The 23,204-nt window shown below is 41.6% G+C and overlaps 1 protein-coding gene across 1 annotated transcript in view; it reads right to left on the bottom strand.

Moving 5' to 3' along the window:
- LOC125404524 (cell adhesion molecule CEACAM1) overlaps positions 1–15,967 on the bottom strand; it is a 146,809-nt gene extending 130,842 nt beyond the window's left edge. The window contains exon 1 of the transcript XR_015738273.1: positions 15,845–15,967. The gene's annotated coding sequence lies outside the window, so the exon portion shown is untranslated. The remainder of the gene's footprint in view (positions 1–15,844) is intronic.
- Positions 15,968–23,204: the final 7,237 nt, after the last annotated feature.

Below are 23,204 nucleotides of genomic sequence, written 5' to 3'. Positions count from 1 at the left end.
GGAGACCCATAAACAGGAAGTGAAAAACTCCCTTAAAGAAATGGAAGAGAACACAAACAAAACGTTAAAAGAAATTAATAAATCCCTCAAAGATACCCATGAAAACCAAGAAAAAGCAATCAAACAGGTAAAGGAAACAGTTCAAGACTTGAAGTCCAAAATGGAGGTAATAAAGAAAACACAAACCACTGAAGATAATATAGAGGAAATAGACTCATCAATCAAAGAAAACATCAAATCCAACAAATTCTTAACACAAATCATCCAGGAAATCTGGGACACCATGAAAAGATGAAACCTAAGAATAATAGTGGTGCGGGAGAATTATCTGTATTCTGTCAATCATGTATTTTAATAAAACGCTGATTGGCCCGGCAGGAAGTATAGGCGGGTCAACCAGACAGGAAGTAGAGGCGGGGCAATGAGAATAGGATAAGGCTAGGGAGGAGAAAGCTCCCTCAGCCACTCCTGTGCAGAACACCGAAGAGACAGCATGTAACTTGCCCAGCTGAGAAAGGTACGGAGCCATGGGCTAACGTAGATAAGGATAATGGGGTAACAAAAGTTGTAAGAACTAATAAGTAGCCTGACCTAGTGGGCCAATCAGTTTATAACCTTATGGAGTCCTGTGATTGATTTTCGTTGGGAGTTGCCAGTTGTGGGGTACCGGGTGGGACAGAAACCCCAACAGGCCGGCCCCCTCATGCTACATAATAGGGGTAGAAGAAGGAAAAGAATTACAGCTCAAAGGCTCAGAAAATATATTCAACAAAATTATAGAAGAAAACTTTCCCAACCTAAAGAAGGATATTCCTATGAAGGTACAAGAAGCTTACAGAGCACCAAATTGACTGGATCAAAAAAATCTCCTCACCATATAATAATTAAACACAAAACATACAGAATAAAGAAAGAATATTGAGAGCTACAAAGGGTAAAGGTCAAGTAACATATAAAGGTAAACGTATCAGAATTACACCTGACTTCTCAATGGAAACCATGAAAGCCAGAAGGTCTTGGATAGATGTGCTGCAGACACTAAGAGACCATGAATACAAGCCCAGACTACTATAAACAGCAAAAGCATTCTTTCACCATTGATGACAAAAACAAGATATTCCATGACAAAAACAGATTTAAACAATATGTATGAACAAAACCAGCCTTACAGAGAGTACTAGAAGGAATACCTCAACCCAAGGAAGCCAACAACACCCACAATAGCACAGACATCTGACAACCCTCTACCAACACAAGTCAAAGAAGGGAAACACACAAACACTACCACCAAAAACATAACTGGAGTTAACAACCACTGGTCATTAATATTGCTTAATAGTAATGGACTCAATTCACTTATAAAAAGGCACAGGTTAAGAGAATGGTTATAAAAACAGGCCCCAACATTCTGCTGTTTACAAGAAACACACGTCAACCTCAAAGACAGATACGACCTTAGAGTAAATGGTTGGGAAAAGGTTTTCCAAGCAAATGGACCTAAGAAACAAGTGGGTGTGGCCATCCTAATATCTAACAAAATTGATTTCAAACTAAAATCAGTCAGAAGAGATGGAGAAGGATACTTTAGACTCATAACAGGAACAATTCATCAAGATGAAGTCTCAATCCTGAATATCTATGCCCCTAAAAGAAAAGCACTCACATATGTAAAAGAAACTTTACTAGAACTCAAATCACACATCAAACCCTACACACTAATAGTAGGAGATTTCATCACTCCTCTCTCACCAATGGACAGGTCAACCAGACAGAAACTTAACAGAGAAATAAGAGAGCTAACAGATGTAATGAATCAAATGGACAGACATCTATAGAACATTCCACGCAAACAGGAAAGATTATCTCTTCTTCTCAGCACCTCATGGAATCTTCTTGAAAATTGATCTCATACTTGGTAACAAAGCAAGCACCCATAGATACAAAAAAAAATGGAATAACCACCTGTGTCTTAGCGGTTAATCATAGAGTAAAGCTAGAATTTAACAACAATTTTTGTATTTCTCACTTTAAACAAATAGCTAAAGCTGAACAAAGTCAACAAAGACAAAGAGGCCAGATACACATTTTCAAGTCAGTCTCTGTGGGCCTGAGTACACTTAGGTAAGGAGAGACAACCCATAGGCTTCATGCCAAACTGCTTAGGCCATTATCTTACCGCATCATAAGTCAGACATATCTCAGTTCTTGGTGTTCTAGCTGTGGGTCTGACTCCTTAGCTTCTCATCTCCTTCCCCATATATTTAATTTTTCTTTGATCTTTTTATGATCCTGGCTTACCTCCATTTCTCAAGTTTCTGATATTCTTTATCTAGATTAATACATCTCTTTGCAATCTCAGTCTACTTGAAACCCTTGCCAGATTCTATCTCATGCATGACATTAAACCTCTGTTGGTCTTTTCATGTCATATTTCCAATCAGAAGACTAAGTAGTCTTCTGATATTGACTCTCAAACTCAGTACTATCAAAACCTGGCCATATAAAAATATTCAGTTCTAAGCCAGGAGGTGACCTGGGATGATTTTTTTTAAAGACAGTTTCCTTTATTGACCTTTCCTCTTTTGTTCTGTTTCAGGCAGCATTTTCTGTCCTCGCCATTTTAAACTGATTTCTGAAGTCTAAGGTCCTGAGTTGTTTGTTCTATTATCTTGGATATGTACCTGTTTAAAGCAAAAACTAGAATTGGCAAAATTATAAGAAAAATCTTTGCATATATCCAGCCACCAATGTCTCTTAATCTCAATGAATTTTGAGAACATCAAGGACAAGCATTTTGGTTTACTCAGTGACATAGTTCTGAGATAAAGCCGGCATCCAGAGCCTTTCTTTAGCCATATTTTAAAAAGAGGAAAAAGTTATTGAACATAGTAAACCAAACCTCCTTTATGTTGCCTTGATTGAGGAAAAAACTTGCTATTATTTTTTATCATCTTAGCCTTTTCAGTGTTGTTTCCCGTGAATTTTTCTGGTTGCTCAGTCCTTATATCAAAGGACATTACAAAGGTAAAAGAGAGAATTGTCTGCATTGCCCATCTGTAAGTTTTTAGTATGTTCTTTTGTGCTACATCCACGGTTGTCTCACCAGTGTAGCAGAAATGCTGACTGGATGGGCAAATATTGCCGGAAGGAGTGGGATTTGTGCTTCTAGGAGCTGTGTGTTCCAGGCGGTCCCTTGGCAATCAGTTGTGGTGTAATGCTACCTGAGTCACCATTAGTACTGACTTGACCTGGCTGTCCTTGGAGCCATATGTCTGTCTTTTCCCCTTTTCTGTGTGTTCCTTGTGATTTTTGCATATTGCTAACAGATCAGACTATTCCAGGCAGTTGCGGATACAAACAAGACTGCTAAGGACATTTTTGAATTCTGCTCCGCTATTAATTAAAGCCTTAAAAAAGTAGTTAGTTCTGGGAATTGCCAAAATCATCATTAGGACAATTCCTTGATGATATGGAACAAAAGGGGCTAATTTTACTAGGAAAAACCTTAGAAGCTTTAGGCATTTGCTTGAGAAATATGTACAGCTGTAAATAGAAGGCCTATGAAACCTTTCTTATGGGAAGAAAAAGACCTAGCCTAAGCTGACAATATCTGAGCCTGAGAATTGAGAAGGGAAGAGAGTTGAAGTTAGTAATATAAAGTAAACTTCAGAGAGATTCAGGACTATGTATTAGAATTTTCCTAGCAGAAAGCTTTCCCAGGGAGATAGTAGCCTTTTTCTTTCTCACCCAGGCACACAAGGTCACTTAGCTCAAATCAACCAGCCACCTGCAAGCTGATAAAGATGGTCTAGCTCAAGGGCAGTGATCTCTTTGAAGGCAAGAGGAGAGAGTTTGTTTTGTAAAGTGAGAGAGCAGAAGTCCTTGTGCCCAAGTCAAAGCATCTTCAAAGATTCTTTTTGTAAACTGTTTTATGCTGTTCTTTTCTGTTTTATGATTTGATGATGTATGCCTTTGCCAAATTCTTTGATTGTAAAAAAGAAATATATAATCCTGCACTGAAGTAAGTAAATCGCAACAGCATGTCTCAACATTGAGAGTGTGTGTGTGTCACTTTCCTTGCCGTATCCTGATTCCTCCTGTGCCTTTGCCCTGATTTCCTTACGGTCTGAGTGGCTCCCCTGAGCCGGTCCGTAGCACTTTTGCATGGTCAGGGTCTTGCAGGTGTTGAATTCATTGTTTTGCTGAACTACTAACTTGGTGTAATGGTTATTTTAAGAACTAGCATGACTGAGTATGGAGTGGAGAGTCTAGATATTTGGTGACATTGTGAGCACCTGACTTTGCAAGCTCCATTTTTAAGCTATACAATGAGCTGGGGTGGGTTGCGGTGGGGTGGGTGGTCTCAGCTCCAGAAATGTGCTGCCATAGCAGAAATTTGAACAGCTGCCCTAAAAATGGCCAATTAAGAAGATAGGGAACAGGACCATAAATTTAACAAGGTCCAGATGTTTTGGGGAGGCATCCTATTGTTGAAGATACCTTGTCAGTTTTTAATGGCTCTTTGTTAGGTTTTCGTGTCCCAAAACTGACCAAAGAGGTTCAGAAACTACCTTATCCTATGTACTCCTCACCCAATCCCAAGACAACAGGACTGGAACACCCCTGATTGTGGCATGTCCCCTTTAAAGTTCTCCCCTTCCCCGGGTTTGGGGCTGCACTTCCTTCACCCACTGCATTGGAGTGGTGCAGGTATAGTCCAAACTCGAGTCTGAATATTATTAAAAACCCTCATGTAATTTGTATCGGAAATCTGGCTTCATGAATTCATTTGGGTACCACAAACTTGAGCATAACAATGTATAATTCTGGGTGTTCCCTGTGAGGGTAGTTTTGGATGAAATTAGCAATGAAATGGGTCTAATGAAATCAGTGGAAGACCCCGGTAGAACAAAAGGGCTGACCCTTTCTGGACTGAGAGAGCTACCTGCTCTTGTCTGTCTGTCTCTGAAGTGAGATGACAGTGAGCTTTTTCCTGCTTCCAAATTCTCTCCCTGGATCCCGAGCCTGCAGGCCTCTGGACAAAAACAGCTGAAACTCTCTCATCCCAGAGAAACACTATACCATAGTCACATCTCTGGAGAGCATAGGACCTAAATGAGAAGAGAGGTGGCAGGCCTACAATCTCAACACTCTGGAGCTTGAGGCAGGAGGATCTGGAGTTTTAAGCTAACCTGTGCTATGTAGTTAGAATGCCATTTCAAAACCCAAAACTAAATCAACCAAGTGAAAGGAACTAAAAAACAGAGCCAAATTTTCTCCTCCCTATTAAAGCCACACAAGCAAAAAAATAAAAAAATAAAAATAAAAAAAGGGTGACAGATGACAAGTCACACATCTCCTTTGGAGCCTTACAGGTTAGCAACTGCTTACATGGCTTTGAAAGATCCAGCACTGAAGAATGTGGTTTGTTTACAACATGTGATGAATCAATAGTATTAACATATGTACAGTTTTGAGAGCTAAAACCTAGGGTTTTATGAATGCAAGCACTCTATTGACTGAGAGTCACAGTCCCCAGTGCTGTATCTTGGATTGTTTTGCCTGTATTTTCTTACAGTTTCATAATTTCTGGTCTTACATTTAAGTCTGAGATTCATATTGAATTGGTTCTTGAACAGGTGAGAGATATGAATCTAGTTTCTTTCTTCTCTATGTGACTATCCAGAGCACCATTTGTGGGAGAGGTTTTTCTTCCAAAATTTTTGTTGTTATTGTTATGATTTTAAGAGGGGATCTCTATGTAATGTAGCTCTCACTGGCCTAGAACTTGCTGTGTAGACCAGGCTGACCTTGAGCTCACAGAGAATACACCTGCCTCTGCCTCCTGAGTGCTAAGGTTAAAGGTATGCACTACCATGCCCTGTCTAATGTATGTTTTTGTTATCTTTGTCAGATATGAGGCAGGTATAGCTGTGTCCATTCATTTCAGGATTTTTTTTAAAAATATTTATTTATTTATTATGTATACAATATTCTTTCTGTCTCTGTATATGCCTGCAGGCCAGAAGAGGGCACCAGACCTCATTATGGATGGTTGTGAGCCACCATGTGGTTGCTGGGAATTGAACTCAGGACCTCCGGAAGAGCAGGCAATGCTCTTAACCACCGAGCCATCTCTCCAGCCCCCATTTCAGGATTTTTTTCCTTGCATTTATTTGCTTTGCATTTCTGTTTTGTGCCAGTGCCATGTTTTTTTAATACTGACTTTTTTTTTTTAGTAATTTTATTAAATTATAAAAGTTTCCATTTCCGCCCCATCTCCCAACACCCTCCCACTTCCCCCACTCCCTCTCCTCCTCCCTCTTCATCCCTAAGGGCAGACAGGGTTTCCTGCCCTGTGGGAAGTTCAAGCTCCTCCCCCTCCCTCCAGGTCCAGGAAGGTGAGAATCCAAACAGACTGGATCCCCAAAATCCAGTATATGCAGAGGAAACAAGTCCCAGTGTCATTGTCAATGGCTTTTCAGAAAGACTCCGGGCTAGCCACATTCAGAGAATCCGGCCACATTCAGAGAATCTGGTTGGATCACGTGCTCGTTCAGTCCCAGTCCAACTGGCCTTGGTAAGCTCTCATTAGATCCGTCCCCTTGTATCAGTGGGTGATAGCATCCCTCGCAGTCCTTATTTCTTTTTTCATTTTCTTCGTCCTTCTGCTCCTCATTTGGACCTTGGGGGGCTCAGTCCGGTGCTCCAATGTGGGTCTCTGTCTGTATCGTCGTCCGTCTCCAGATGAAGGATCTATGGTGATAAGCAAAATATTCATCAGTATGGTTATGGGCCAAGGCCGGTTCAGGCACCCTCTCCTCTGTCCAGAGAACAATCTGGGGATCTCTCCTTGGACCTGGGATCCCATATATAATCAAGTCTCCTGTAATCCCAAAAATGACTCCCTTATTTGAAATATATTCTTCCCTGTTATACTGACTTTTAAAAACAGGATTTGCTTGTTTTTTTTCCCAAAATTTATTTATTTATTATACATACAGTGTTCTGCCTTCACGTATGCCTGCAAGTCAGAAGAGGGCACCAGATCCCATTACAGATGGTTGTGAGTCACCATGTGGTATGTGGTTGCTGGTATTGTGGAATTGAACTCAGGACCTCTGGAGGAGTAGTCAGTGCTCTTAACCTCTGAGTCATCTCTCCAGTCCTGACCATCTTCTTTTTGTTACTTTGGCTCTGTTGCATACTTTGAGATCAAGTAAAATGATGTCTATGTCTTAGGATTGCTGTAGCTCTTTAGGATCTCCTGAAGAGGTTGTGAGACAGCTGTTGGTGGTCCCTCCCTTGCCACCTGGAAAGAGAGTTGCCATCAGGGCCTGTCATGGATATACACCTAGGCCAGGTTTTGGGAATATAGAGACAAATCAAAAATAGTCTCTACAGGGTTGAGCAGATGGCTGAGTGAGTAAAGATGCTCATTGTGCAAACCTAATGGCCTGATTGTGATGTCCAGGATGTCTGTAAAGGTGAAAAGAGAAAACCAAAGTTGTCCTCCGACCTCCACATGTGCTCTCTGGTATGTACCCTTCCCTCTTTGATAAAGTCTTCCTTAAAAATGTAGTTTCTACAAGTTTTTAGTCTAACAAAGGAAATATGTAACAAATAAGTGAATTGAGATTTTCAAAACACGGGCCACTGTGCTGGGCAGAAATGCCAGCAGCATGGATGATAGGTAGCATTTATTATCCACAAACTGTCTCATAGGCATTTGCACAATGATTAACTTCTTGGCTTTTGACACCATCCACCTTAAGTATAGACTGCTATGGTTCCTGCTTCATATAGAGAATTCGAGGCACATAGATGTACAGAATTTGGTTGAAGTCTCCCAGCAGCTGGGACTCAGGAGAAGAAATCCAGCCCAGATGGTCGAACTCTGTGACCTGTGCATGTCACCAATGTGGTTGCAAGTAAGTCATGCAAAGGGCAGAGTGGTGCCATTTCTGCCCCGCCTGTCTGCACTTTGGCCTGGGATGTCTGTGAAGGCCCTGATCAAAAGGGACTTCAGTCATACCTTCCACTCCATCTGTCCCAGGTCACTTGTTGTCCTGGAGGCTTGCGTAGCATAGTATTTTTATTTGTTCGGACGTCTGACTACTTTGCCAGCTTCTAGAGAGCAGGGACTTACAACTGTCTGGAAAACTTCAAGTAGTTCTAAATGATGTTACATTTACTCATCTCTCACTTCATCAGTCACTGTTTCAGGCCAAGCTTGTTTCCTCATTTATACTTCCTCTTTGTGTTCCCCTACCAAATCAGGGTTTTCTTTAAAAAAGATTTTATCTATTAATATGAAATTGGGTGTTTTGCTTGTATGTACATCTGTGTACCCTCTGTGTGCTCTGTGCATAGAGAGTTCAGGAGAGGGTGTCAGATTCCTTAGAACTGGAGTTACAGACAATTTTGAGCCTCCATGTGATGTTGGTAAATGAACCCAGGTCCTCTGCAAGAGCAGCCAGTGCTCTTAACCACTGAGCCACCACTTTCTACTCTATTGCCTTTTCTTTTAGAGTCAAGATCTCACTAGCTGGCCTGGAACTCACTCCATAGACCAGGCTAGGCTTGAACTCACAGAAACCCCCTTTCGTCCTTCTTTCCTCTCTTTCCTTCCTCCATCCCTCCCTCCCTCAATCACACCCTTCCTCCCTCCCTCCCCTTATTTCTATGTTTTTGTTTTTATTGAGAGAGGATCTCTCCTTGAACTTGGAACTTTGGAATTTCCCTAGACAGATTGGTCAGGGGGACACCGGAATTTGCCTGTCTCTACCTCTTCCAATAGTGGTATTGCAGTAGCAAATGTCTAGCTTTTTACATGAGAATGAAGTCCTTTCTCCATGCTCACAGGGCAAGTGGTATTCACTCACTGAGCTATCACTGAGCTCCTCTTTTTGTATACTTTTTTGAGGGAATGGGTATCAAACCTAAGCCTTGGACTTGCTGAGTGAGTGCTCTGCCCCCAGGATGCCTCTAGTTTTGGGGGGTCAGTTTAAATGCTTGCTGCTAACAATGTTTTAATCCTTCCTTAGAGGTTATATTTGTCAGAGATATTTTTTTAGTGTGACAGTAAAGGAGCCCTTCTTGCCTTCTTTCCTCTCTTTCTTTCTGCTGTGTGTGTGTGTGTGTGTGTGTGTGTGTGTGTGTGTGTGTGTGTGTAGGTGAACTCATCTGTGTGTGCATGTGTGGATGCCAGAGACTGTTTGGCTTCCTTGCCTGTTTTTGCAGATCAGGACCCTGAAAGAGCTCCCTGAGAGGAGGGCTGTGCACGAAGTGCTGCACAGAATCCTCAGCTGGCCCCTCTGCCCGAAAATAGAACGTTGTTCATATCCCACCTCCTGCCCACGGTTACATTATCTCATGGCAGTCGGGATTTGGAAGATGTATTTGTGGTCATAAATCAGTTGATTTTGATTAATCTAGAAGAGATGGTCTGTAAGAATATAATCTAGTGACATAAACTCTCCTTCACTTAAGTGGAGGTGAGCATAGGCCATGCAAAACCTTGGGTAGGTTTCTACTTGTCATCAGGGCAAAGTCAGCCTCAATCTACCACTGCAAAGAATTGAACCGGTGAACTAACAAGTGTTGTTTCAATATCTACTCATGGTCGCAAGTGCTGGCTGTGTAGCTCAGTGGATAGAGGGTCAGCCTGGCTTACCAGAGACCCTGAGTTTGTTTCCCAGGACTATCTAAAATAAGGCAGTGGAGGTCCACAGGCCTGTAATCTTAACTTTTTCAGAAGTGATAACTGAATGATAAAGGATTCAGGGTCTAAATAATAATAGGAAACTTTGGTCTAAATACGATAATTTGTTGCAGTGATTGAATCTGAGTATTGGTGTTTTGTATCTGATAGATTGAATTAGGTACATATTTTATCATTACAAATTGAGACAGGATAGAGACATGCCTTAGCCATTAAGTGTACAGGTACAAACTGCTCTTCCAGAGGATTCCAATTTGGTTTCTAAGATTCATAAGAAGTATCTCACAGCAGCCTGTAACACCAGATCCAGAGGGATGTGAGATTTCTGAACTATCTGCACTCATGTGCACATACTCCCCACTCTACTCACCACATATATACATAATAAAATTGAGATAGAGGACCATCAATTCTAATGATCTGAGTGGAGCCCACATAGTGGAAGGAGAGTCTGAGTCTTACAACTGTTCTCTGGCCCCCACAGTAATGCTACGACAATGCACCCCCATATGAATATATGTCTATAAAGAAAAACTGAGATAAAATTAGAATCTATTCAGGTGTATCTGCATCTTGGTGCTGTGATTTGTTTTTCTGTGGTGCTGGCCTCATTCTCCAAGGTTTCATCATGTCAAGACTGCATCTTCTATCTGGGTTACTCTCTAGTCTGTGTGAGGGTTTTTTTTTTCCTTTGGTAACAAGGGTTTAGCCTAAACTGGTCTCAAACTCCTGGACTCCAGTGATTCTCCTGCCTCAGCCTCCTCACTAACTGGGAGGCACACACTGTAATGGTCTGTTCTGCCCCTTTAAGAGACAAACTCTGCCCATTCCCCCTCCCCACTGCCAAGGCAGGCAGATCTTGCTTCTGCTCCAGTCTGAGCTTCTTCTTTTTCTGTCTCTCTCCCAAAGAGGTAGATGATGGCATGGCTCCCCCAAGCCCTCATCTCTATCTGTTCTTCCCCCATCTCCCCTTTTCCCCTTTCCCTTCCATAACCCACTAAATAAATATGCAACCTCACTCTGCATGGTGTGCCTATCCATCTCGGTCTCTCACCTGCCACATGGCTACCTGCCTGGGGCCCGGCTGCCTTCGTGCCCCACTGCTGCCACTTGGGGACCTGCAACATTTTATTTTTACCATTACACATACCACCATGTCAAACCTACACCCTGAGTTTTGGTAAATGTGTAATGGCCACTTGAATTATGGTGTGTGATTTGACTCCCAAATCTCTTTGAATAACTTTGCAGTATATCCCACCTTCATGTGTCAATTCTTTCTTTAAAAAGCAATAAAAAGCTTGATGTGTGTGGGTGTTTTGTCTGTATGTTCTCCTGTGCATCCCTTGCATGCCTGGAGCCTGAGTAAGCTGGTCTTACTTCCCTAGAACTGGAATTATAGATGGCTTTGAGTCACCATGTGGGCGCTGGGAATGGAATGTAGGTTCTTTGGAAGACCAGCCAGAGCTATTAACCCAACTATCTCTCTAGTTCCCAAGTGTGAATTCTTAGTACTATAATAAGAATTTCCTACTCTTGGTAGTTTAAATGGCATCATGTGCTCTTTGTGTATATGTCTTGCTGAGAATGTGGCAAAATTGTCAAAATTTATCTTCCTTAAAAGATTCATTTTAATTATGTTGTGTGTGTGTAATACATATGTGTACATACACAAAGGCCAAAGGTGGATGTTTCATCCTCTGGCACTAGAGTCAGAGGTGGTTGTGAGCCACCCAACATGTGTACTAGGAACCAAACACTTGGTCTTTGCTAGAGCAGCAAATATTCTTAATTCTGGAGCCATCAGCACTTCCTCGTATTCCGTTTCTTGAGATGGGACTGTGCTCTGTTTAGAATGGCTTAGACCTTCTGGAGTCTAAGATGTGTGCCACAGTACCCAGCAGGATTCATATATTTTGTTTTGCACTGTTACCTCTTCACTAGTTGCTGAGTATTTTATCCTGTGGACACATGATAGTTTGTTCAGTTTCTCTGTTCATTTTTAAAAATTACTGGTTGTTATTAATTATGATTCTATGGTTCTCATGCACTGCTCTTTGTGTGTATGTTTATGGTTTTTAAAAAACTCTAGTGATGCAGTGAGATGCCTAGGTTGTAGAGGTGTGTGTTGGATAAGTGTGAGAACTTATCAAACTTTCTTCTAGAATACAGCTATGTATTCATAGCACCATGAACTGAATCTTATGCTCACACATTAATGATACTGAGTCCTCACCCTCCATGGGATTGGAATTCTTGCTTGTGATGTTGGGCTTGGGTATTGGTGCTGTGTGTGCAGACATCAGAGAGAAGGTTGCCCTGTGTCATGTTTCTGATTCTTGCAAGGGCCTCTTTCAACCACAGATGGTCCTTATCTTCCTGCTAACCCAGATCCTTAAAGATTCAGGCAGGAATGAAATTACAGGAATATGGATTAGCTGAGTACTCAGAGACAATGGGGCCTCCTGTGCTGTGTATGGGAGAAGCAAGGACTTTCTCTTGAGTGATCTGAGCTGCAGTGTGTGGCGATGGACAGACTTAAGTCTTGGAATCACAGACCTCATGTTATCTCCTGGGTCCTCAGTGACTCACTCTATGTCTTGGGACACAATGTGTGAGCCCCTCCAGTTTCACTGACCTCTACTGCTCAGTGGAGACCAGCGCTGTCTACACCTTTGCTCTTCAGGGCTCTCCTACACATAGGTCATGATTACAATTCCCAGTGAGCTTTCCTAAGAACCTGACAGCCTGACAGAGATCGCACACAGATTAGGATTTGTTTAGCATGCAGGTCGGGCTTGTCCACAGGTGGGACGTTCTTGTCATGTGATTCATGTTGATTGACATGAATCAGATCTAGAGGATGGTTGGAGATGTGGCTGTGAAAAGAGAGCTTTTTCCTCTCATGACCTCTGTATGCACAATCAGTGACTGTGTTTCCTGTCTCAGTTCCCCTAGGATAGGACACAGGGTAAATGATCATTGCCTGCAAGTTAACCTTAAATGTGAGCAATGGACTGACCTTCCACCAAGCAGTGTCTCTGAGTATTTGCCTGTATTAAATAATCCCCAGCCTGGACTACTGTAGGGTAAGGAGCTGCCATTTGTACACTTTTCTCCCATCTCTTTATGGCTCTCCACCTTCCTGTGAGATCTCAGAAGACCATCAGCACAGCTGGTTGGTTGCCTTTCATACCCCTCCACCTATGCCCAGCACACTGAGTCTCAGGGGGAGATGCCCAGGTGACCGGCCTCAGACATGGCTCTCACAGGCTGACGGTCAGCAGGCTACCAGCCTACAGTCAATCATTGTCCCCTGTCAGCTCCAATAGGAGTTCAAATTCCAACCCAGTCTATGAAATTCCAGGATTCCTGGTCCAGTCTTGGATGGAGGTCTGGAAAAAAGCTTCGGGTGTTCATGTCTCTGTGAAAATCTCATGGTTTCGTTAGCCAGGCCCTGCCAGAGTCCTGAAGGGTCTTTCTCAAGGCCATTTTCATTATTAGCATATAAGACCCTGGGCAGAGTCTGACATGCCTGGGCTGAGTTACCTCATTCCCTCTCTCTGAAGTTGGATTCAAGTCAGGTATTCTGATTTATTACTGTTTTCTTCACTCCGTATTCTGTCCTAAATTCTTGAGTCACAGTGTGGGGACATGACACAGAGTCATCCAGGACTGGCAATTCTATGTGTGAAGTAGGATTAGCTCCACCCATGACCCAGAGTTCTGGAGTCCAGGTCCAGCAGTGTTGTCTGTCACAGGGCAGATGAATGAAGTCAGCAAAGAATAAAGAGTCTGACAATTGATTGTCTTTTAACCAATGATGGCTCTGACTAGCTCAGGCCTTCTTTATTTATTCAAGTTCTAATGCATGAAGTCTGAGCAGTTTCAAATCATTTTCCTTTAATCACTTTGCAAGAATCATTAACATTCATTAATTTTAGTTTCTATTCTTCCCCTTCACCTAACATCATTGACTTTTAACCCATAATTTTATCGTGCAAGATAAATGTTTGCATCTAGCCAGGCACATTTTATTCATACTGTGCCCTAGCCAGTAGCAAACATGAGGTTTCAAAGTGAGAGATTTAAAGCCTGTGATTAGTTCTTAACAATATGATAGTTTTATATTTTTGTAATCAACTAAGTGTATTGTCACCCCTAGGATATCTTTTACAGGTGTATGCCAGTTTCTAAGTGTTCTGTGTATCACTTTTATGTGGACTACAGTTATACTCCTATTCTTTATAAATTCTCCAATTAGTAGTGATTAATACTTAGCTCTTTAACTGCTGGGACTACATTTCCATTCTTTCTGGAAATTCCTGCATGCACTTGTTTTTTAAGGAAACGGTTAGTGTTAGACTCCTTTATTGATAATTTGACATTAGAAAAATATCTGAATGTTCACATCCTGGTGACAGGGAAATGTCTAATCATTCATGTCCTATGTCTTTTTCTTATATATTCATATAAGTTTTTACTGTCATCCTTTAAGAAATCATTTCCCAAGTTCTTCAGTTGTTTGGAGGATATTGATCTCTTTTGGAACTAAATAAGCAACAATCATTAACTTTAGTGAGCTCTTCCTGCTTTCTCAGGATGACTGCAAAGGCAGCCAGGGGCAAGAGGAGAAACTGGTTTCTGAAACATATCAGAGAAATTTAATTTTTCTGCAGAGTCTTTAGTTCCCAGTAAACTCAGGCACAATCACAACTAACAAAGCAGAACTAAGAGTCACCCTAGGAATAAGCATAACGAAAGTTAGAGAGGCCTGAAGCCCATGCGCCCCTAGGATCAGTGCAGAGGTCTGCAGTATCCTTTCTGTAGGTCCTTGACAAATGGGTGGGATTCTCCAAATGCTTTGCCTTCTAAAGAGCTCCATTTGCAAAACATACACACATTTTCCAAGGCAGACAGCATGGCTTCCTCCACCAGAGGTTACAGAGAATTACTTAGGGTGCACATGGAACAGCACTAATATTTTCCTAGCGTCATAGTTTTGCATAGAAATTTTCAACATGTAGGCTCCGGTGTCATTCAGAGTGACGTTCTGGAAGAGCAGGGATCCATTGCGGTATATTGTCTCTCTGCCACTGTATGCAGGCCCTGTGCGAGTCACATTAGTTGACGTTATAAATCGTGCAATTTCATTTTTTTTATCTTCATTTTTTCCCTTGAACCAGTAAAAGACTTGGGGTGTCTCTGTCAGATTGTGGACGAGTAGAAGAGCATTCTCCCCTTCATCAACGTGGGGCGGAACTTCTTCCACAGAGATTTGGGCTGTGGTGGGAGAGCTCCAGTAGATCAAAAGTGAGGCTAAGAGGGAAGAGAGAAAAATTTATCAATATTAGATCTTTGCAATTGGTAGAAATTGAGACCTGAGTGTGTTCAACTCTCAGCCTTGGTGTGTGTGTCCTATAGGGGAAAGTTAACAACATCACCCCATTCCTCAGTACCCCTGAATCATTCCACGGAATGAAACTGTCTTCTCGGGTGTCTGCACAGCTCACCCCTCATCCCTCAGATCCCTGCTCACACTCAGAATCTTTGGTGAGTGTAGGCATGTCTTCTCTGACCTCCTCCTCTAAAGACTCCATGCCTTCATTTTCTGACCTTCCCAGCTCTGTTCCTTCTGAAGTCCTTGTCAACCCCACCCCACCTTCTTAATGTCCTTGCTGCTCTGTCTTCCTGCCCAGGACTTTGTGAGGAGAACTGGTTTGATTTTGGTTTAAACTCCACTGCCTGGAACAGGCTCAGGCACCTGTGAGCCAACCAGTGTCCCAGTGCCTGGGGTTTATTTGCGGATTCCTCAGGGTCGTGTGTATGAAATGACCCTGTTTACTGGCCCCAGTTTGAGTTTTACTTGAAGAGTCACCCTCACACAGTAGTGGGAGTCAGTCTTCAGGGTACAGAGGCCAGTTTTGATAAAGTTACAGAGGGGAGCCCCTGAGGTTTTCCTCCCCACTTAGCAATTCACATTCACTGCAAGCTGCCTGTTGCTCTCAGGCTTCAAGCAGCAGTCATATGTCTCCTCTGAGGCACAGTCCTCCTCCCAGAAGACCCCATCCAGTCTCTGAGCTCCCCTGCTGTCCACACCCCTGAGGAATGTCTCCTCACCTGCCAGCAGGAGTCCCCTCCAGAGTAGCTGCCCTTTGTGGAGAGGGGCTGAGGAGAGCTCCATGGTCTCTGCTGTGGCCTAGGCTCTTCCTCTGGACAGGAGGTTTGCCTCTCAGGCTGCTGCCAAGTCTGCCTGCTCTGGTGTCTGCTCTGCTTTTATTCTCAGACCTGAGCTTCCTCCCAGAGGAGGACACCTCCTGGAGTCACATGGGCTGGGGGTGGAGTCTGTGTGTCAGTGTTGCCTCTACATATTAGAAAGGACATGTGTTTTTTCCCTGACATTGGGTGATCTCATTTAACTTTATACATTCTAAGTCTACCAACTTTCCTTAAATTTTGTGGCTTCATTTTTTCTCTAGAGATGAATAATATTTCATTTGTATAGCAGTAGAATTGTATTAAGCATTCATTTGTTGATGGACATCTAGGTTTGCTCCATCTCCTTGTATAATGAATAGAGCAGCAGTATTCATGGGGGTGCAAATATCTCTATTGTGGGGTACAGGATCTCTGGGCATATGCCCAGTGAAATATCTATGTCACATGGCATTTCTAATGCTGTGAGGGACTCCCACGAGCTTTATAGAATGACTGCATCAATTTGCACCCCCAGCAGCAGTGAACTAGTGTTCCTCTTTCTCCACATCCTCTGCAGCACTGCTGTCAGTTATTGGGGTGACAGCCATTCTACCTGGGTGAGCTAGTGTCTCACAGTAGTTCCTGTTATGAGTATAAAGTGTCCTTCTCCATCTCTTCTGAATGATTTTAGTTTGAAATCAATTTTGTGAGATATTAGGATAGCTACACCCACTTGTTTCTTAGGTCCATTTGATTTAAAAATCTTTTCCCAATTTTTACTCTGAGATAGTGTCTGTCTTTGAGGTTGAGGCGTGTTTCTTGTATACAGCAGAAGGATGGATTCTGATTTTTTATCCATTCTTTTAGCCTATATCTTTTTTTATAGTGAATTGAGTCCATTGATATTAAGTGATATTAATGATCAGTGATTGTTAATTTCTGTTATTTTATGGTTGTAGTGTCTGTGTGTTTCCCTTCTTTCGGTTATGCTGGTGGGGGTTATCAGATGTTTGTGGTTTTTGTGGGTGCAGTTAGCTTCCTCGGGTTGAGGTTTTCCTTCCAGTTCTTTCTGTAGTGCTGCGTTTATGGATACATATTCTTTAAATCTGGTTTTTTCATAGAATATCTTGTTTTCTTCATTGATGGTGATTGTAATCTTTTCTGGGTATAGTAGTCTGGGCTTGCATCCACGGTCTCTTTGTGTCTTCAGGATATCAGCCCAGGATTTTCTGGCTTTCATGGTTTCCATTGAGAAGTCAGGTGTAATTCTCATGGGTTTACCTTTATATGTTACTTAACCTTTTTCCTTCCCAGCTCTTAATATTCTTTCTTTATTCTGCATGTTTTGTGTTTTGATTATTATATGGCGAGGGGATTTTTTTTTTTGATCCAGTCTATTTGGTGTTCTGTAAGCTTCTTGTACCTTCATAGGGATATCCTTCTTTAGGTTGGGAAAGTTTTCTTCTACGATTTTGTTGAATATATTTTCTGTGCCTTTGGGCTGGAGCTCTTGCCCTTCTTCTACTGCTATTATTCTTAGGTTTGGTCTTTTCATGGTGTTATAGATTTCCTAGGTGTTTTGTGTTAAAATTTTGTTGTATGCAACGTTTTCTTTGATCAATGAGTCTATTTCCTTTACAGTATCTTCAACACCTGAAATTCTTCTATCTCTTGTATTCTGTTGATTATACTTGTCTCTGTAGTTTCTATTCATTTACCCAGATTTCCCATATCCAAAATTTCCTAAGTGTGTTTTCTTTATTGCCTCTCTTTCAGTCTTCAAGTCTTTTTTTTGTAAATATTTATTTATTTATTTATTCATTTATTTATTTATTTATTATGCATACAATATTCTGTCCACGTGTATGCCTGCAGGCCAGAAGAGGGCACCAGACCCCATTACAGATGGTTGTGAGCCACCATGTGGTTGCTGGGAATTGAACTCAGGACCTTTGGAAGATCAGGCAGTGCTCTTAACCCCTGAGCCATCTCTCCAGCCCCCAGTCTTCAAGTCTTGAACTGTTTCCTTCACCTGTTTGATTGTTTTTTCTTTGTTTTCTTGGTTTCTTTGAGGGATTTATCAATTTCTTCCAATTTCTGTTTGTCTTTTCCTCCATTTTTCTTTATGGGAGTTTTTCATTTCCTCTTTAAAGGTCTCCATCATTTTCATAAAGTTACATTTAAAGTTGTTTTCTTCTGCTTCTTCTGGGTTAGGATGATCAAGTCTTCCTGTTGTATGACCACTGGGCTCTGGTGTTACCATGTTGCTTTTCAGATTGTTGGAGGAATTCTTGCACTGGCACCTACCCTGCCACATCTTCATGGCCCTGCAGTATATGGCAGTTTCACCCCTGGTTAGCATTATCACAATCTAGACAGAGTCTTCTTCTTCGGAGGGGACCTTTGAGCTGCCATTATGAGCTGGCATTTTGTCTGCCATGAGAAACTTTTTTCATTTGACCCTTTAAATGCCATACTCAGCAGATCTCTGAAGAACTTTTGGGGACCATCTCTTGAACATATATATGAATTTAAATACACTTTATTTGTTTTTAGTTACTTGTTTGTTTTAACCTTGAAAGCATGCCCAGAAAGTGAAATAAAGCTTATCCCTACCAGTGAATCACATTTGTTTTTAGTATGACTGCAAGCAATGTTCTGAGCACTTTAAGGAATTTTATCATTTATGGGGTGGCTGACTATTAGCCTTATGTCCTAATTATAGTCTAAAACTTGAAATTCTTGAACTGAAGCACTTTTAGTACTTAAATAAAACTTTAAATCATAAAACATTTCATAGAAAGACTGGGAACTTTACAAAAACATGCACATGGTTCACAGAGAGATTGGGATCTTCATTTATTTTTTACCTTTTCATAGAGCACCAGTACAGTTTCTTGCCTCGGTTTATCCAAACTGAGCTAAAGATGAACAAAGTCAACAAAGACGAAGAGGCCAGATACACATTTTCAAGTCAGTCTCTGTGGGCCTGAGTAGACTTAGGTAAGGAGAAACTACCCATAGGCTCCGTGCCAGGATGATTAGGCCGTTATCTCACTGCGTCGTAAAGCAGAAATATCTCAGTTCTTGGTGTTCTCGCTGTGGGTCTGACTCCTTAGCTTCGCATTTCCTTCCCCATATATTTAATTTTTCTTTTATCCTTTTCATCCTAGTTCACCCTATTTCTCGAGCCTCTGATGTTCTTTATCTAGAACAATACAGCTCAATGCTATCTCAGTCTATCCCAACCTCTGGCAAGACCCTATCTCATGACATTAAACTTCTGTTGATCTTTTTAAGTCATATTTTCAGTTAGAAGACCAACTAGGGATGGCAGTCCCTGGCAGTGACTGTCAAGCTGTTGTCCATCAAAACCTGGCCAGATAGAGGGAAGAAGCCCTAAGCCAAGAGAAGAACTGGGGTGACATTTTCTTTTTGAGACAGCGTCCTTTCCAAAGCTTCCCTACTTGGTTCTCGTTCTGACAGCATTTTTCGTCTGGGTATTTTAAATGGAATTTTGAGGCCTAGTCCTCGGTGTCCTGAGTATGCGTATTCTATTAGCTCAGGTATGCACCTCTTTAAAGTAACAGCTGGAATTCATGGGACAGCAGGAAAAACCTTTTCATGTGTCCAACCACTGATGTTTGCAGACCCAATGAATTTTGAGAACGTCCAAGGACAAGCATTTTGGTTTAAACTGTGACATCATTGTGAGATGAATCTAGAGAGGAGAAAATCTTTCTTTAGCCCCATTTTAAAAAGAGCAAAAAGTTATTGAGCACAGCAAACAAACCTCATTTATGTTGCCTTAATTGAGGGATAAAAATCTATGTTTTTAATCACCTTAGTGTTTTCAGTGATGATTCTCACCATACTTCTCTGGCTGCTCAGGCCTTCTATATTGAAGAACATTCCCCATCTGTACAGTCTTCATTTGTATTTTTTCCTTGCATATTCGTGCACGTAAGTACAGCTTTAATATCCTAGTTACCAAATGTATGTCATTTTGAATCCTATTTGTTTAAAATAAACCTTATTGTAAAAAAAGTCTTTTTCCTCATTTTTAATTCTTTTCCTTTGGGCAAGAGTCACTGCATAACATACATCCTAATTGATGATATCTCTGAGACCCACTGTTATTTTTTTTTTAAAAAAGCAGCTTTTTCTTTCAAACAAGAGTTGAATCCAATTTACACATACAGTATGATGTAGTAACATAAAATTATGATTACCTACGTATATATTTTCACTATCCACCCTCAAGTTATAATGAGTTGTAGGTTAACTTTGGTTACAGATTTTTTTATATATATAAAATTGGTTGTTTTTTTTTCCCAGACATGGTTTCTCTGTGTATATTTGGAGTCTGCCCTCAAACCCTTTTGTAGACTAGACTAGTCTCAAACTCACAGAGATCCACCTGCCTCTGCCTCCATAGTCCTGGGATTAGAGCCATGCATAGTCCCGTTCCATTCCTCCACACATACACTTTTGCTAGGAGAAAACTTTTAAATAAGCATTCTGCGTGAGAGCTCAGGGAACCATAACCCAATCCCAGAGTCAGCTTTTTGTTAAAGGGAAACTGGAAAAGCAACATTTTAATATCCATACCTAAAAGACTTCTGGTTTCCTGTAAAACTGAATCCAGTGCTGGAGAAGGGACCATATTCAAGTTTAGAACAAGGACTTAGAGATAAGATCTTTTTTTTAAAAAAATAAATCATTCATTTATTTTACATCCCATTGACATCCCTCCTCCTTCCTAGCTTCTCCCATCCTCCCTCCATTCCCACCCCTCATTCCATTCCTTCCTTTCTGTTCAGGAAAGGACTTGGTTCTCTTGTGGGACTCCTAATAGTGGAAAGACAGGTCATTTCTGATTCTTTGCCTAGTTTGTGAGATAAGAACTGTTTGAACTCTGGGTATAGACAGAGGACACTGCAGGGGGGATCTGAGAGACTCACCAGCCAGGGAGGAGTGTGCCCATGCTGCAGCTGCCTACTTCTTCCTTCTCTCCCTCACCTGCTCCCTCCAGCCCCAGGCTTCTACATCTGCAAAAAAAAACACTCATGGACACCCCAGAAAATACAGATCCATCAAACAGGAATTTATAAAGATGAACATTCATACAGTCATGGGGGACCGGACAAAAAGAACCATTTGGTGTCCACCATCATTCATATGCCCAACAGCTGATTTCCATGTTGGTTCTTCCCAGTGGTATCCATGTGGTCCCCTGTCTCCAGCTTTTCCACAAGACCCAGAAATGCATGCTACAGACAAACAGTATCCTTACCTACACCTCTGGTGGTTTTCTGACCTCTTTTCTCACAGTCCAGGCATTGAGAAGCTGCCAGTAGCTGCCTCCAAATGCTGGCCTATCTGATTTCTCAGCTCCCAGTATGTTGGAGCCTCCAGGCTCCCAAGGCTGGCAATGAAAAGATGGTGGATCTGTTTTCTCCAGAATGGTTAGGGTATCACAATCCAGGTGGAGGCATGTGTGTCCCACAGTCTTCTTTGGAGACCTCAGGGTTACCTCTAGGATCTGCCATTTCTGTCTATCATGTGGAGTTTTCTATTAAGCATTTTATATGCCATATTCAGCAGATCTCTGAAGAGTTTGAGGATCATCTATTACATATACCTGATTAAAACCAACTTTTTGTTTTTAGTTACTTGCTTTAGGCTCAACCTTGAAAACACATACAGGAAACTCAATAAAGCTTATCACTAAAGAAATTACAAAGCAGTTTATGAAACAGTAACTATTATAAGATTGGGGTTTTAAAGCTTTTATTCCTGTTAAGTTTGAGTCTTAAAGATTTGAAAATTGAGGTTGAAAAATTTGAATTGGAGATTCTTCAGCATCTAAATAAAACTTTAATCCAAAAAATGCAGTAAACTTTAAACTGCAAGTGAAATCCAAGGAACGAATGGGGACTTTCCTCATCTTTTTAATAGTGAACCTTTACCCTTAGTCAACATGGATTCTAACTATGTGGTTGTTACTTAAAATGTTTAGTCTTTTAGTAAATCCATTTTTTACATAAGAACCAAATCCAAATTACATGTATAGTATATTCTAAACAAGTGTTAAATCCCATATATGATAAACTGTAGCAAAGTAAGATTGCCCATGTATAGATGTTTTCAATATAAGTCTTTTGATATAAACTTTAGCCAAATTTTTATTACATATTTTATAGATTTTTTTAAACCATACCCAATGAACTTACAAACCATGAGGTGGAGCCTACACCATAGTCTTAAGAGAATTATAAGAGTAGAGTGCAGAGAAATCATAGGGATGAAAGATTTTTTTCAGCATGGGAAGTGGGGAATCCTTAGAGATAAGAGATGTTTAGAAGTGAAGAGTACAGCAAATTTACATAGAACAGATTTAGGATCATTTGTTACCATAGGAGAGAATTTGAAAATCAAGCATGCCAGCCAATCTTTGGCCATTGATTGAGCTGCATTGAGGCCAAGTTGTTTGGAATCCAGGGAGGAGAGAGATCAGCTCCCAGAACGAAAGTTCTGGAATTCTATAAGTTCCAGGAGGGGGCTGAGATGGAGAGAGCAGCATAGTGGCCTTGGACTGCAGGCAGCTCCTGTGGGAGGGGGGACAATGAAAGGATCTTAGGTGGGACTCAGTTCCTAGGAGGAGTCAAGAGAAAGCAGATCTGAGGCGGATAAAGTGTTGTTGTGACAGGAATTTCCACAGGGGCATCAAAGAGCAGAATGGGAAACTTGTCAGAGAGAAAAATGTTCCAGAACAAGGAGGAAAGGCATCCCTTGTTGACATGTAGTCAGGAGAGAGAGAGAGAGAGAGAGAGAGAGAGAGAGAGAGAGAGAGAGAGAGAGAGAGAAGACAGGAGAGAGGAGAGAGAGGAGAGACAGAGAGTGAGCAGCTGAAGTTTTGAGAGGAAAAGACAGATTAAGTGTCTTTAGTGGAAATAAGGTCCCACGTGGGCCTAACCTGACAGGTGAGGCAGGCCAGACTGGAGAAATGCAAGGTGAGTATCCAGGCAGGGGGACAGAGGGCATAGAAGGATCTAGGAGTGAGAGGAAAACTCCTGCAATAGAGACAGAGAGATCTCGTCTATGCCAATCCCTTGGTCTCCTCTCAGCTTTAGCTATGATGTGAGAGTGTTTTCAAAAAATAAAAAAGATACACGCAAAGAGGCCTGGGGCTGCCCACAGAACAGGTGGGAAAAGGCAGCGGATGTGGGATTCAGCTCTAACTATGAACACGGTCCAGAATGGGGAAGCCGGCACTCCT

This window comes from Myodes glareolus, chromosome 1, assembly GCF_982192425.1.
Source record: "Myodes glareolus chromosome 1, mMyoGla1.1, whole genome shotgun sequence".
Lineage (NCBI taxonomy): Eukaryota > Metazoa > Chordata > Mammalia > Rodentia > Cricetidae > Myodes > Myodes glareolus.
This window is presented reverse-complemented; position numbering and strand designations above follow the sequence as displayed.